Source organism: Pleurodeles waltl, chromosome 8 (assembly GCF_031143425.1).
Source record: "Pleurodeles waltl isolate 20211129_DDA chromosome 8, aPleWal1.hap1.20221129, whole genome shotgun sequence".
NCBI classification, from domain to species: Eukaryota; Metazoa; Chordata; class Amphibia; order Caudata; family Salamandridae; genus Pleurodeles; species Pleurodeles waltl.
This window is the reverse complement of record NC_090447.1, coordinates 1131061922-1131074172: the sequence shown is the minus strand read 5'-3', so window position 1 is coordinate 1131074172 and position 12251 is coordinate 1131061922. Positions and strand designations below refer to the sequence as shown.

The following is a 12251-nucleotide window of genomic DNA, read 5'->3' as shown; positions in this document are numbered from 1 at the left end:
GGCCAGCCAAACTGTGGCTGTCATGTATGCACAGGCATCTGTCATTCCACGGCCAGATTAAGGCGAGATGTACGTAAAGGCAATTTTGCATTTCCTAAATAACGACTCCATAGAAATCATTTTTTTGGAAATGCAAAACCAAGGATGCCTATATGGGTAAAAGGCCCTCCTCGTGATGCACCCCAAAAATAGTGGTGCACATGTAGATCACACACATGCACATGTAGATCACACACGTGTGTGCCCTGCACTTAAAAAAAGCATCTGTTTTTTTTTTTTTATTGCACATGGTTACAATCGACTTGTAGTTGATGGTAATTGCATTTCCTAAATGCCAAATTAGCATTTAGGAAATGTTTTGTACATCTGAATAGGATTTGCAAATGGGTAATCCCTATTTGCGATTTTCTATTTAAAGGATCACAAATTGCAATTTCTACTGGGTAGAAATTGCAATTCGTGATTCCCTAAATGGCTTTGTACATCTGAAATAGCGATTCAGGCCATTAAGAAATGCTAATGCATACAAGCATGCATGAATGAATGCAGTTTAAAATTATCATCTTTTCATGGGGTTGATCTGATGCAGATGGGGGTTCCAGACCTATTTTGCATTTAAAAATCTCACATTTTGTACTTGCTTTCAGGGAGATATAAAAGCTAACGTTTTGGACTGTGGAATGTGGGGTGAAAACCACAGTTTAAGTAACACGATCCATATGTATTTCAAAGAGAAAATACTATTTAAAATTAAAGGCCCCCCCCTTCATCTAGATATCTTTGAACTGATGCTACATGTTAAACCAAATGCGTAGTAGTGTTGGACTGGGTTGTAGGCTATGCTAGAATAGCACCACTGAGATGTATTGTTCTCCTCGCCATTTCATTAAATTACAAGTATTTATGTCGGACTAAAACAGACACCACAAAATACAGAATAATGAAACCGCTTACACAAGAAATTTATTTGCCGAGAAGCCAAACATATGGCACTAGAGCACTCAAAAAGCCAGTTCTGATGCCTAGTTGCTTAAATGGGAGCAATACATAGAACATGTCAGACCAGTGACGACACAACATAATTTTGCATATTAATGTCCTGAATAAGTGCTCATAATCTGACCATATGTGAAGTCAAGGAGGCCAGTAATTCAAATCACCAAATGTATTTGTAGAGAATAGTGCCCACTCTCATTGATTGGAAAATTGAACGATTGGGTCCCAACGCTATTATGTGGTGATTTCCTGCCAATCAGTTAGTCTTCAGTAAAACATAACTTTGGATGTAAATCTGTGAACTATTTCCACCCTTCTTTTAGAATTCTCCATTGCAAAAGAAAGATTGTGAATGAATGGGAAGAAAAACAAGCACTGGCAAAGCCAATAGGTGCCGGTTCTGAAAAGGCCAAGCTATTGAAAGCTCCTTTCTGTATGCTTGTGTGTTTTGTGTGGTGTTTTTTTGTATATGTCTCTGTGTGTATGATGACGTGAGCTCTCACCAGACAGCTTAAGCAAAGTTGCTGTGGAATGTATTAGTACTAGCCATAAAGCTGTCCTGCGATACAGAATTCACCATTTGTATACTGAACAGCACAGATTGCCTAGCGTTGTGTTTTCTAAAACTGTAATTATCGTCACTGACACTGATCTTATTACAGGGCGCTTGATGTACTGGGTTATCAAAGAGCACTGTTTGAATAAGATGGGCATGACACCATTTTGAAAAATGGTAACAAAACTAAACAAAAAAAAAACATATTGGTTGCCTCTAATGTCAATAGATACATATGAAGCATTGCACGCGTGTGGCCTTTCCCCTAAATAGCTGCAATCAGTTGGGGCCGCGACAATCACTGCTTGTGTTGCCAATGGTGGAATGTGAGGTCTCATAAGGATGATTTTAGGGAAGGCATGTGAAGACCAATGCTGAATATTTTCTCTGCATCCCTAGCTCTGTGTACTTTGCTTGAGCTCAGCCTTCATAAGACAGACTCCAGTAGCAAAGGGGCCAGATTGGAAGAGCAAAACAGTGGAAACCAAAAAAGACTACATTTGCTATTAAGTCTCTTTCAATAGCAACGCCTAATACGGCCACCTTTTGAAACAATTGCAGAGCTACCTAAGCACTTGGCCTGCATATGCGTACTTTAACCCTCGTGCAACAACAGGAAAAAAGTAGCCATCTTGCAACCGGAATCTCTTTCCTTTCAACCGAGGGGATTTTGGGGAAATAAAAATAACCATGAAGAATGTCAGGTTCTGCTTGGGGTCTAAAATGTACTAAAACATTTGAATGAAAACCTGATATGTATTTCTGTTTCGCAAAAGGTCCAATATTGTATTTATTAATGACACATGCACTTAGTGCCCCAGTGTAGAAATTGGGTACGTACATGGCACAGCCAAAATACAGTTAACTAGGCTGCTGTCTGCACCCTGCTTAGAGATGCTCACTACAGCCAGCGACGTGAGTGAATTCTGTAGAAATTGGCTGCCACCAATTTTATGATAGCACAGCAGACGACTCATAAGGCCGGAGGGCACTGAGTGGCTTTGGTGTGGGGCCAAGAGGCCCTTGGATGCAGTGACATTGAAGGTTTAATAAAGAAAAGGGGCTGAGGAGGACGGTGTGAAGAAACGTGAGAGGGGAAAAAAGTCATTCATATGTACTGCAGTGCAAGGGCTGACGTCACCAGCCTAAGAATACAACAAGCAATCAAAACACTGTGAGAGCAAAATGGTCCTGTGCCGGATAAACACAATAGAGAAGAAAGCCATCAAATCAGGAATAGAGAAATAAGAGACAGCTAAGCTGCCCAATCATGAAGAAATCCGTGGGCTTGAGCCCCAATGGATGCTACTTAAGGCAAAATGTAGCTAGGCTTGGCATAAATTTGTTTACACCGGAGTAATTGGATTAATTTCGATAATTCCATGTTACTTTTTGACACGGAATTACAGATAATTACGATATTACTCCTCCTTGCGTAATTCACAGTAATTTGGGGGGGGAACCATGAGAGCTCATTTAGCGACCACAGGCCAGCCATCTGCTATTCGTTATCTGCTGCATTTAGCGCCTTTTCTTACCTCACAATGCATCGGATGAGAGGGTGTATTTTGAGCTGTGAAAACAGTGCTAAGTGCTAGTAGTAAATTGGGGGAAAATCCTACCTCAGGTGCACCCTTAGCGAGCGTCAGTGGCTGCTCTAGCTAGCTACTGGTATTCTGTTGCATTTGATGCTATTAGCACAAAATGTGTCTTTGTGTCCATTTTTGGACATGAGAGGCATTTTTGCGCTAAGAATCTCACAGAATTCTTAGTTACACAGAATTATGGGAGTTTGGCCCACTCCTAATTTCAACATCATATTTACGATAATTATGCGGTTTAACATGAGCAGCTTCAGTTCCCCTATTAAGGGGCTATAGGTTTTTAAGAATTATAGCTACCTTCAAGCAACAGCAAAACATTCCAGTTTCTCCTCATCTAACGTTTTACTTTCCCTCTGGGTTTGTAGAGCTGCTTGATGCTAAAATAGGTGATTTGAGGCATTTTATGTGTATTCTGTACGTGAGATGTCTAAGGGGTTCCTCATCAAATACTGCATGTCACTTCATATCACTCGTATTTCCCAAACCCGTTAAATGAGGTGAAATACAGGCACACGTACAGATTATTAAACAAGATTCTGCAAAATCCAGTTACGTGTTTTTGTTATTAAATGTATCTGTCTTCAGAGGATGGAAGTAAGTCTACCACTTGTTAGTTCATCTTGCCGTGCCTCTAGTGTCCTGAGCTCTACCGTGCTTGCCTTGCACCAGTGTCTAACAAGAGGGGGCTACCATTGGTCTGTTTCTGTGCGTCCGTGCCTCTTGTTAGACTTTCCTGCCAGTGGTCAGATTTTTTTTCCTTTAACAGTTCCTTTCTGAAGCAATTTGTACTGTATATACATAGGGAAATAGTGCTTTCAATTGTTGTGTGACCTGGAATGTAGGGCAAGGAATACGTGTTGTTGGTAGAGGTAGGGCGAGACTGGCCATTTATTCCATCAGGCATTTCCACAGGGGGGTTAAGACCTTGGTGACCACCTTTTAAAGGTCCACAGCTGCACCCAGACTCTCGAAATATGTGCCAGCAGGCACAGTGATCGCAAAAGGGGGGAGAGAGAGAGAATCATTGGGGGAAGAGAGAGGGGCGGGGAGTGGGGCTGGCATGAATAGGTTTGCAGGTACCCTTTCCAGCCCTGGACCTAGGAACAGAAGGTCAGGTATGAATTGGGAGGCAGAGAGAACTGGGTGGCAAAGAGGGATGACAAGCAGATCAGAGTACATTGCAAAGAAAAGGGATTATCTTTGTATATCATAGAATGTCTTACACTCTACCAAGAGATATTTCACGTTTCCATGATAGTTTCCACAGTGCAGAATTACAGTGTCATGTCAGCCTCCTTATTTGCCCAGCTACCTATACGCTCACTTTTACAATATTTAAGGTTATTGTTATGCTATAGAGTAGCATACATAGAAAAGAGGATGCGGTTTGTCATATGACAGAGTCAACATATGAGTGATTACAAACCATCTAGGTCATCAAGTAGTCCTCAGATTACTGGAACAGAAGTAACGCTCAATGATGAGTACAGAAACTGTTTAGAAACAAGGTTAGTACTACAGAAGAGAACACTCCACTTTTTTTAGGCAAGGCATTTCGACTGTGATTAGTAGACTTTACTAATGTCTCTTGACCCAGTTATTTTAACGTAATTCAGTCCATCTGGCTTCATGGACGGCTAAGATACCCTCTGTTGCGATCTAGGGTGTCACGTTCTCTTCCATGCCCCTTCTAGCCCCACTTGAACGCTTAATGCAGATGCCGCAGATCCCCTTAAAGGCCTCCCTGCCATTCTACCAATATTTTGGATTCCCAGATGAATATTGTTGGATCCCTTCCTAAGCTGGGTTTTCCAGTGTTATGTACTCACTCAAATTACAGCTTCTGCTTTGCCCAAGTACATTGCAGTGACACTTTACACATTACCAAATTAAACCAAACATTTATCTGCCTGTTTACATATTTACACACTTAAGCACATATTTGTACAAGTTCTGGCATTGCACTAGAATGTTTGACAGGAAGAACACACACATGCAGGGGACACAGAATGTTGGCATGGGAAACTGGCGTGTATGGACATACTGCATCTGGGTACAGGGAGTAAGGGAGCACAGACATGGGGTACAATCAGGGGCCACATTACAGGGGAAACAGAGACCGAGGGTATGAGAAAGACTAGAAAGTATAGAGATGCAGGAGGCACTAGCAGGCAAGACTGAGAAAAGCATATATGATAAGGTACATGAGAGGAAGCCTAAGTATGTAGAGGGCATGGATAGGCCCATCCTGGGTTGACAGGTGCCAGGACACAAATATGCAATGAAATAGGAACAGATGTCGGGGGGAAGAGACCACACGGCAGGACTCATTGTAGGATGCTCCTGAGAGGGTGTGGTGGGGCACGTGATAGAGCATTATAGGTGCATGTACAGGGGCATCTACTTACAGACAGGAGAAGCAGGGATCAAGAAATGCACATGGCAGAGTTCAGGGATGCAGAGGGCAAAACAGATGGCACATGCATAAAGGCACATGACCTGGACAAACATGTAGAAGTCACGGAACGTTTATGCACAAGAATGCAGGATTCTTATATTCAGTTGGCAAGCTCTTCTCACATAGATCATGTTGCTGCTTAAATATACTTGACGGCTTTCCCTTCCTTTTTAGAATAATGGAGGTCAAGTAGCTAACCACCTCTTGATTGAGGCCAGGTCAGGTTATAAGTTTTGCGGAAGCGCTTGAGTGGGCGCCGCATAGCAGGTGTACACAAAAAGTCCCCTTTGTTACTGCTCCCCACACTGTTTGAGATCCCTTGCATTATTCTGACAGCTGCAAAGGATCTGGAGGGTTCGACTTGTGTTCTTACTTCCCTATCTCCAGCCACCACGAGGATGTGGAAACTGAGACCTCTCCCCTCCCCTCCAGACCAACTCGTTCACTTTCACTAGCACTCGGACTGGTGAAAAGCAGGTAGTCTCCCCCCACTAATCACTGGAACGCAACTTAGGCTGATGGGGGGGGAACATATCAAGACCAGCAGCACGTGATGGCCATCAAAAGACGGCAGCATCAGTACACAGCCCATCCACATTAGACTTGGAGAAGGAAAACTTTTGGATCTATGTGGAAAAAGAGGAGGAGAAGAATGTCTCTTGCTGAAATGCTTTTTTTTAAATTTGCGGTCCTTGTTCCCTTCGTTACTCTGCTCAACCTAGGCCTTAGCAATATTCCATAACACTATGTGACCGTAAAGCAAGGGCAAAAAAAAAAAAATGGAGTCTAAAACATTTATTTCACATGTTAATTCCCAAAGGTAGCTTCTTTCACAGCTATAGAAAAAAACGAAAGTAGACCAGATTTGGCAAAAAGTTTGAACTTTACTCAGAAGGCAAACTAAGCTGTTAGTGATTTGTTGTAAACCTGTTTAGCCGTTTTTAAGAAAGTATTGTTTAAAGAGGTGCTCAATTTGAGCATAAGTGAGTTAAGAAAAAATAGGTTCCAAGAAATCAATTTGCCACGGCCCAACTCTCTCTTACTTTTTCAAATGCCCTTTTAAGACAGTGTCGTGGGCAATCAACTGGGATATGAGCCAATACTCCCCCAGGTCACGAACTTAAGAGTATAAAAGATTGAGAACCCACTAAGAGTGTATAAGGTATTTATTAGTTGCAAATTCAAGCAGAATTTCTGAACATTTCCTCCAAGAACCTTGAGGTCCAAGAATATTGATTGGTGTCCGTTTTAAATACAAGTCGTAGATGTTTGAGGCAATGAAACAAATAGCCGACACGTGTTTTGCCTCCTGTGGTTTATCTACCTGGGGCTTTTTCAAGGCTAGTTAACAAAGTCACAATACTTCCATTATTGGAAACATATGTAGTAGGTAAAAACATTCATTCTGTCTGTAGAGAAGTGAGTTTTGTATTGATCGTAAAGCACGGGCAAAAAAAAGGAGTCCAAAACATTTATTTCACATGTTAATTCCCAAAGGTAGCTTCTGTCACAGCTATAGAAAAAAACAGAATTAGACCAAATTTGGCAAAAAGTTAAAACTTTACTCAGAAGGCAAGCTGTTATTGATTTGTTAAAGTATTGTTTAAAGAGGTGCTTAATTTGAGCATGAGTGAGTTTAAAAAAAATAGGTATATTTGGACTGTTGGTGTCCAGATATGCTCTGAGTGGCAAATTCAAAGGGGACTAGTCAATTCTATTTAGCTGGCCACATGCGGAAAAGCATCCAGTGGCAGCCGTTAGGCGACTCAGGGAAATGGAGCCTGCATCCTATAAATGAATTTAAAAATCATAAGAGGCCATGGCGAGCTTACCCTGACTCCAAGAGGGTTGTGGGATGGAATCCTAAAGGGACTTTCCCCTCCCACCATTGATTGGCTGGCCACAACATGGACATCATGTTGTGGCAGCCATTACAGAGCTAGGGAAAAATGGTCCCCATTGAAGGCACACATATAATAGCACATTGTATTCACAATATAACTTGTGTTGTTGTTGGTTCCAAACTCATTTTAGGAATTGTAGTGTGTTCACAGAAAATTTTACTCTGTGGAAGATGGTAATCCTCTGCTGGGATTTGATGAACCATGTTTGAGAGAAAATTGTTTTGTCTCATGATTTTCTCATAGAGGATATGGGAGGTGCTTCTGAGGCTGAAAACAAGAGCATATTTTCTATACGTTAAGTCACTATCTTCCTCAGCCATGTGAGAATTAAGTATGCAATTCTGAGTAAAACATTTGCCTCGCACAGCAGCAGCAGTCTTTCATTTAACTACCCAGTATTCGACTTATGCTTCCCACAGGGTTGTAATGAACAACTAGAGCTCTAACATTCTGCTTATTTGACTAAAGAGTGGCACACCTGAAACTTTTGGTTTTAGAAATTATGCATTGTGCTCTAAAAATTGAAAATGAGGACACATTTTTACAAGTTCTCAAATATCTGTCAGTAAAACATTCTGATATGCACAGTTAAACGTACCTTCAACACTGGGTAGCAGTCTGTCAGTTAACTTCCTAGTCATCAACTGCAGCGTAATCACAGAGTTCTAATGAATGACTACAGTGCCAACATTTTGCATTCAGCATAAAAGTAAGGTACTCTTAAATGTCATTTTGTTGGACTAGGAGCTGGTGAAGTTAGAGCCTTTCCAGTATGAAGTACACAAGCATTTAGATGTAAATGCAGACATGAAACCAGAGGGTTAAAAATGTTAGAGGTAGTGTGGGTTTTGTAATTTGAGGTATAATGTAGTTTTAAATGATCTGAAAAAATCGTAAAGGGATATATATATATATATATATATACATATATATATATATATATATATATATATATATATAGTGATGGTCGCCACTAGTTGCCTAGTTTCTATATTTTGCTAAATACTTTGGGGCCGTTTTATGAATCTTCACAAAATGTTTCAAAAAAATACAACACTCACTTCAGTGTCTGTCTGGAAAGTTTTGGTGTGATCTGTCAAGCGTGGACTGAGAAAAAGGGGGTCCCAAAATGCTTTTTCTCCCATGCATTTTTCCATGGGGATTTTGAACAGGAATAGCGCCCGCACCACTGGACATAATTACAGCAGATTTGGCAGAAAAGTATGCCTTGGTCAAGAAAGTGACTTTTTTGTTACTTGGTGTAAATCAGTTCACTAGTTTTTGAGATATTAAAGAAAAATCAAATTTGTATTTATAGAGATGCGTAGGTTCTGCAAACCTTCCCAATCTCGTGCTGTGCTAAGGCCATTGAAATTATGAGTGCCGGGGACCACCGCCTCCTCGGGGAGAAACTCATTATGTGTGTTGGGGGGGTGCCTGCCCCCTCTGCAGCCTCAAAGACTGCCACCTCTCTTGGGATATTGAAATTATGAGTGCATGGGGTGCCACTGCCCCCCTACACCCTTTCTCCCCGCAGCCCTGGGGACTGCCACCTCCCTGGGGCAAGCCTACAATTAAATTGTTTGTGAGGGGCGCCGCCCTCCCCCACAGCCCCGACAACCGTCACCTTCCCAGGGCTACAATAAAATAATTCAGGGGGGTCTGTTATGGGCCCCGGGGACCACTACCTCATTGAGCCAATAATGGCCCTGGGGACTGCCAACCCCCGGGACATATCTTTTTGTGGGAACTTTGACAGATCCCACCAAGTCATAGGAAGAACTCCGCTTGCAGCAAGTGAGAGCTGTGAAACAGCTCTCACTTGCTGCAGGTGGTGGTTTCCTCTGTGTCCCTGCCTGCAGAGATGAAGGCACTGAAACAGAGGAAACCACTGCTCTCATAGAGTGGGAGCTGCATCTTTAGCAGCTCCCCTGATTTGATATCAATGCTGGCTCCCGCAGGAGCCGGGGAGCCAACGTGGACTGTGGGGGCTTCAGGCTCGCCCTGTTGTCCCCAACCATTTTTGCTGGGTGGCACCCAGATTACATAACCAGGCCCTGAGGGGGTCCCCTGGGCTGAATTTGGCCAGGAGAGGGGGGCCATGCGGGGCTGTGGCCAACTCCTGCTGCACATAGCCCAAGGCCGTGCGCAGTGTGGGGTTGGGTGGTTAGTATAGTATTGAAAATGACTTTACGTTAAAAAAAAAAAAAAAAACTATAAAATTCACTGAAAAAAACAAAGGTTACAAGGATTTTATAGTTCTAAAATAGATTTTTTTTTAAAACAGATAAATTTACTTAAAAACACAAAGGATACAGGGATGTTATAGTTAGGCTCACATTTTAAACGTACAAGACCATAGAATTTCACTTGCTATAGCTAGTGTGATCTCTAGTACTTATAACTTGTGCCCTAAGGCAACTATATCATCCCTGCAACCTTTGTTTTTTTAAGTGAATAATATATATATCCTATAGCGATAGATAGTGGTGGTTATAGTTAGGACTGACTTTTCCCATAGATGAAGCATTTTTTGTTTTACTAATAACTTTGGTGCCATTATGTGTAAATGCATATCGCTACTCCACAACTTCTCTCAATACCCATCATCCTCTTATAGGTGGTGTAACTGCAACCGGTGAGAGAACCAGCAAACATACAACCAAAACAGCATCAACGACGACATTGAAAGCAAAGCAGTAAACTCATAGTGTTGCAACTGAGAAGTATATTAAGAAACAGGTACCCAAGATCTTAGCTTACATAGATGAAAACTAATGTCTAAAAACAGAAAATCTATATTTTTACTATAAAAATAAAATAAAAGGTTAAAGTGACATTATAGTAAAATAAGGAAAAAAATAATGTTTAAAAACAGTCTCTGAAATTCACCAGTTTTATTTGATCTAACTATATGTTGGGCCTTCGCCATGCAGTGCTTATGACCTCACATAGTAGATCACTCATGACATGTTAAATGACATAATTGATGATATCACGCATGGCATCCCAAATTACATCATTGTTGACATCACTGTGATAATACCATAGTCATATACAGAATTGAGTTACTTAATATACATGTTTAGGTCGATATGTGACAAATAACATAAGCCCTGTAGATAAATATAATTGTGCATTTTAAAAGTTATGTGATGCACCTTTTACAAATCACCAAAGTTTGGGGTGAAAGAAATACCACTTGTTAAAGTAAAGGTTCAGCACATCCGACGTGGATTACAGAGGTATGTTTGAAAGTGAGTTGTCACATAAAGCCAAAGGTTGTCCTAAAAATGTGAGAGAATAGCCAAAGATGCTATTGACATACACCACGAGTGGATAACTAGGCACATGCCAACGTGAAATAGCTGTAATACAGTGGGATGAACAAATTCTGTAAACTGTAAATGTTTATTTCCAGAACTTTACTACAGATTGAGTAAAGGTAGATTATTGAAAAATGTAGAATGTGGTGGTGTCCCAATTAAAGGTGGTTGAACTCATACTGGTGTTGTAAACTTGGCTGCAAGGTTGTGTTTTAGGAAACTACTAATTATTGTCCAGAGACCCGACAGAAAGTGCCTTTACAATGTCAACTGTTTTACCTGTCAATTTCTTGACTTAAAACTGTGGGTCAGGTCAAGTCTTAAAGAATTGAATTCTATTAAGGTGAAAATAAAATTGGCCACTGATGTACCTTGTTGAATTAAGTCCACAAATCCTATAGGACAGTGTCACAATGATTGTGGTGATGTAATCAATGATGTAATATGAGATGTCACCAGTAATGTCAATACTGATGTAATTTAACATGTCATGAGTGATGCAATGTGTGAGGCTATATGCTGTGTATGGCAGGGGCTCGAGTTATAGTTATCCTAGTAATCTGTGACTGGTGAATTTCAGATGTGTTTTTGTTTTTTTAAACATTACTTTTTCCTATATACTAAAACGTCACTTTAAAATTTTGTTAAAATTAAAAATGTATGTGTGCTTGGGAATATCTCTCTCTCTCTCTAAATATATATATATATACATATATATATATATATGTGTGTGTATATATATGTGTATATATATATATATATATATATATATATATATATATATATGTACGTATCGATAGATAGATATTACCTACTGGCGGTCGCTAGCTATAGATAGGACATAGTTTTCATAGGAAACACCTTTTTTGTTTTGCCAATAACTTTAGCACCATTTGACGAATCCTCAAAAAATCTTCAAAACTAGTTTGCTGCTGACTTTAGTTGCTGTGTAGAAGGTTTTATGGTCAAGCGGAGGCTGAGAAAAAAGGTGGTTCCAAAACGTGTTTACCCCATGCAATTTCCCATAGGACTTTTGAACACAACTACAGGCTGATCCGCTGGACGAAATTACACCAAATTTGGCAGAAAGCAACATCTTGGTCCAGAAAGCGTGGCTTTTTGTAGTTTGGTGTAAATCCGTTCAGTATCTTCAGAGATATTAAAGGAGATAGCAAATTGTATATCTAGGGATGCAGATCCACCACATATCCAACAGATCTCCTGCTGAGATCTGATGTGCTGCCTACACTTCAACCAAGAAGTGTTGGCAGCCATTTAGGGGGCTGAGTCCTGAAAAAAAGTTAAAAACAAAGAAAAGGTGGCAGGGTAGGAATATGCTAATCCCGTAAATCTGGTCCTGGGGTTCCCCCAGGCCCCCCACCTGGGCCAAAAAGTATATATTTTTTA

The 12251-nt window shown here is 40.7% G+C and overlaps 1 protein-coding gene across 8 annotated transcripts in view; it reads left to right on the top strand.

The window, feature by feature from the left end:
- Nucleotides 1-12251, top strand: part of ELF1 (E74 like ETS transcription factor 1) — a 560099-nt gene that overhangs the window by 281888 nt on the left and 265960 nt on the right. Inside the window, exon 1 of one of the 8 annotated variants that reach the window (XM_069205326.1) lies at nucleotides 10156-10260. The exons of the other annotated variants lie outside the window; for them this stretch is intronic. The gene's annotated coding sequence lies outside the window, so the exon portion shown is untranslated. Of the gene's footprint in view, nucleotides 1-10155; nucleotides 10261-12251 lie in introns of those variants that run through there. 8 annotated transcript variants of the gene reach the window in all.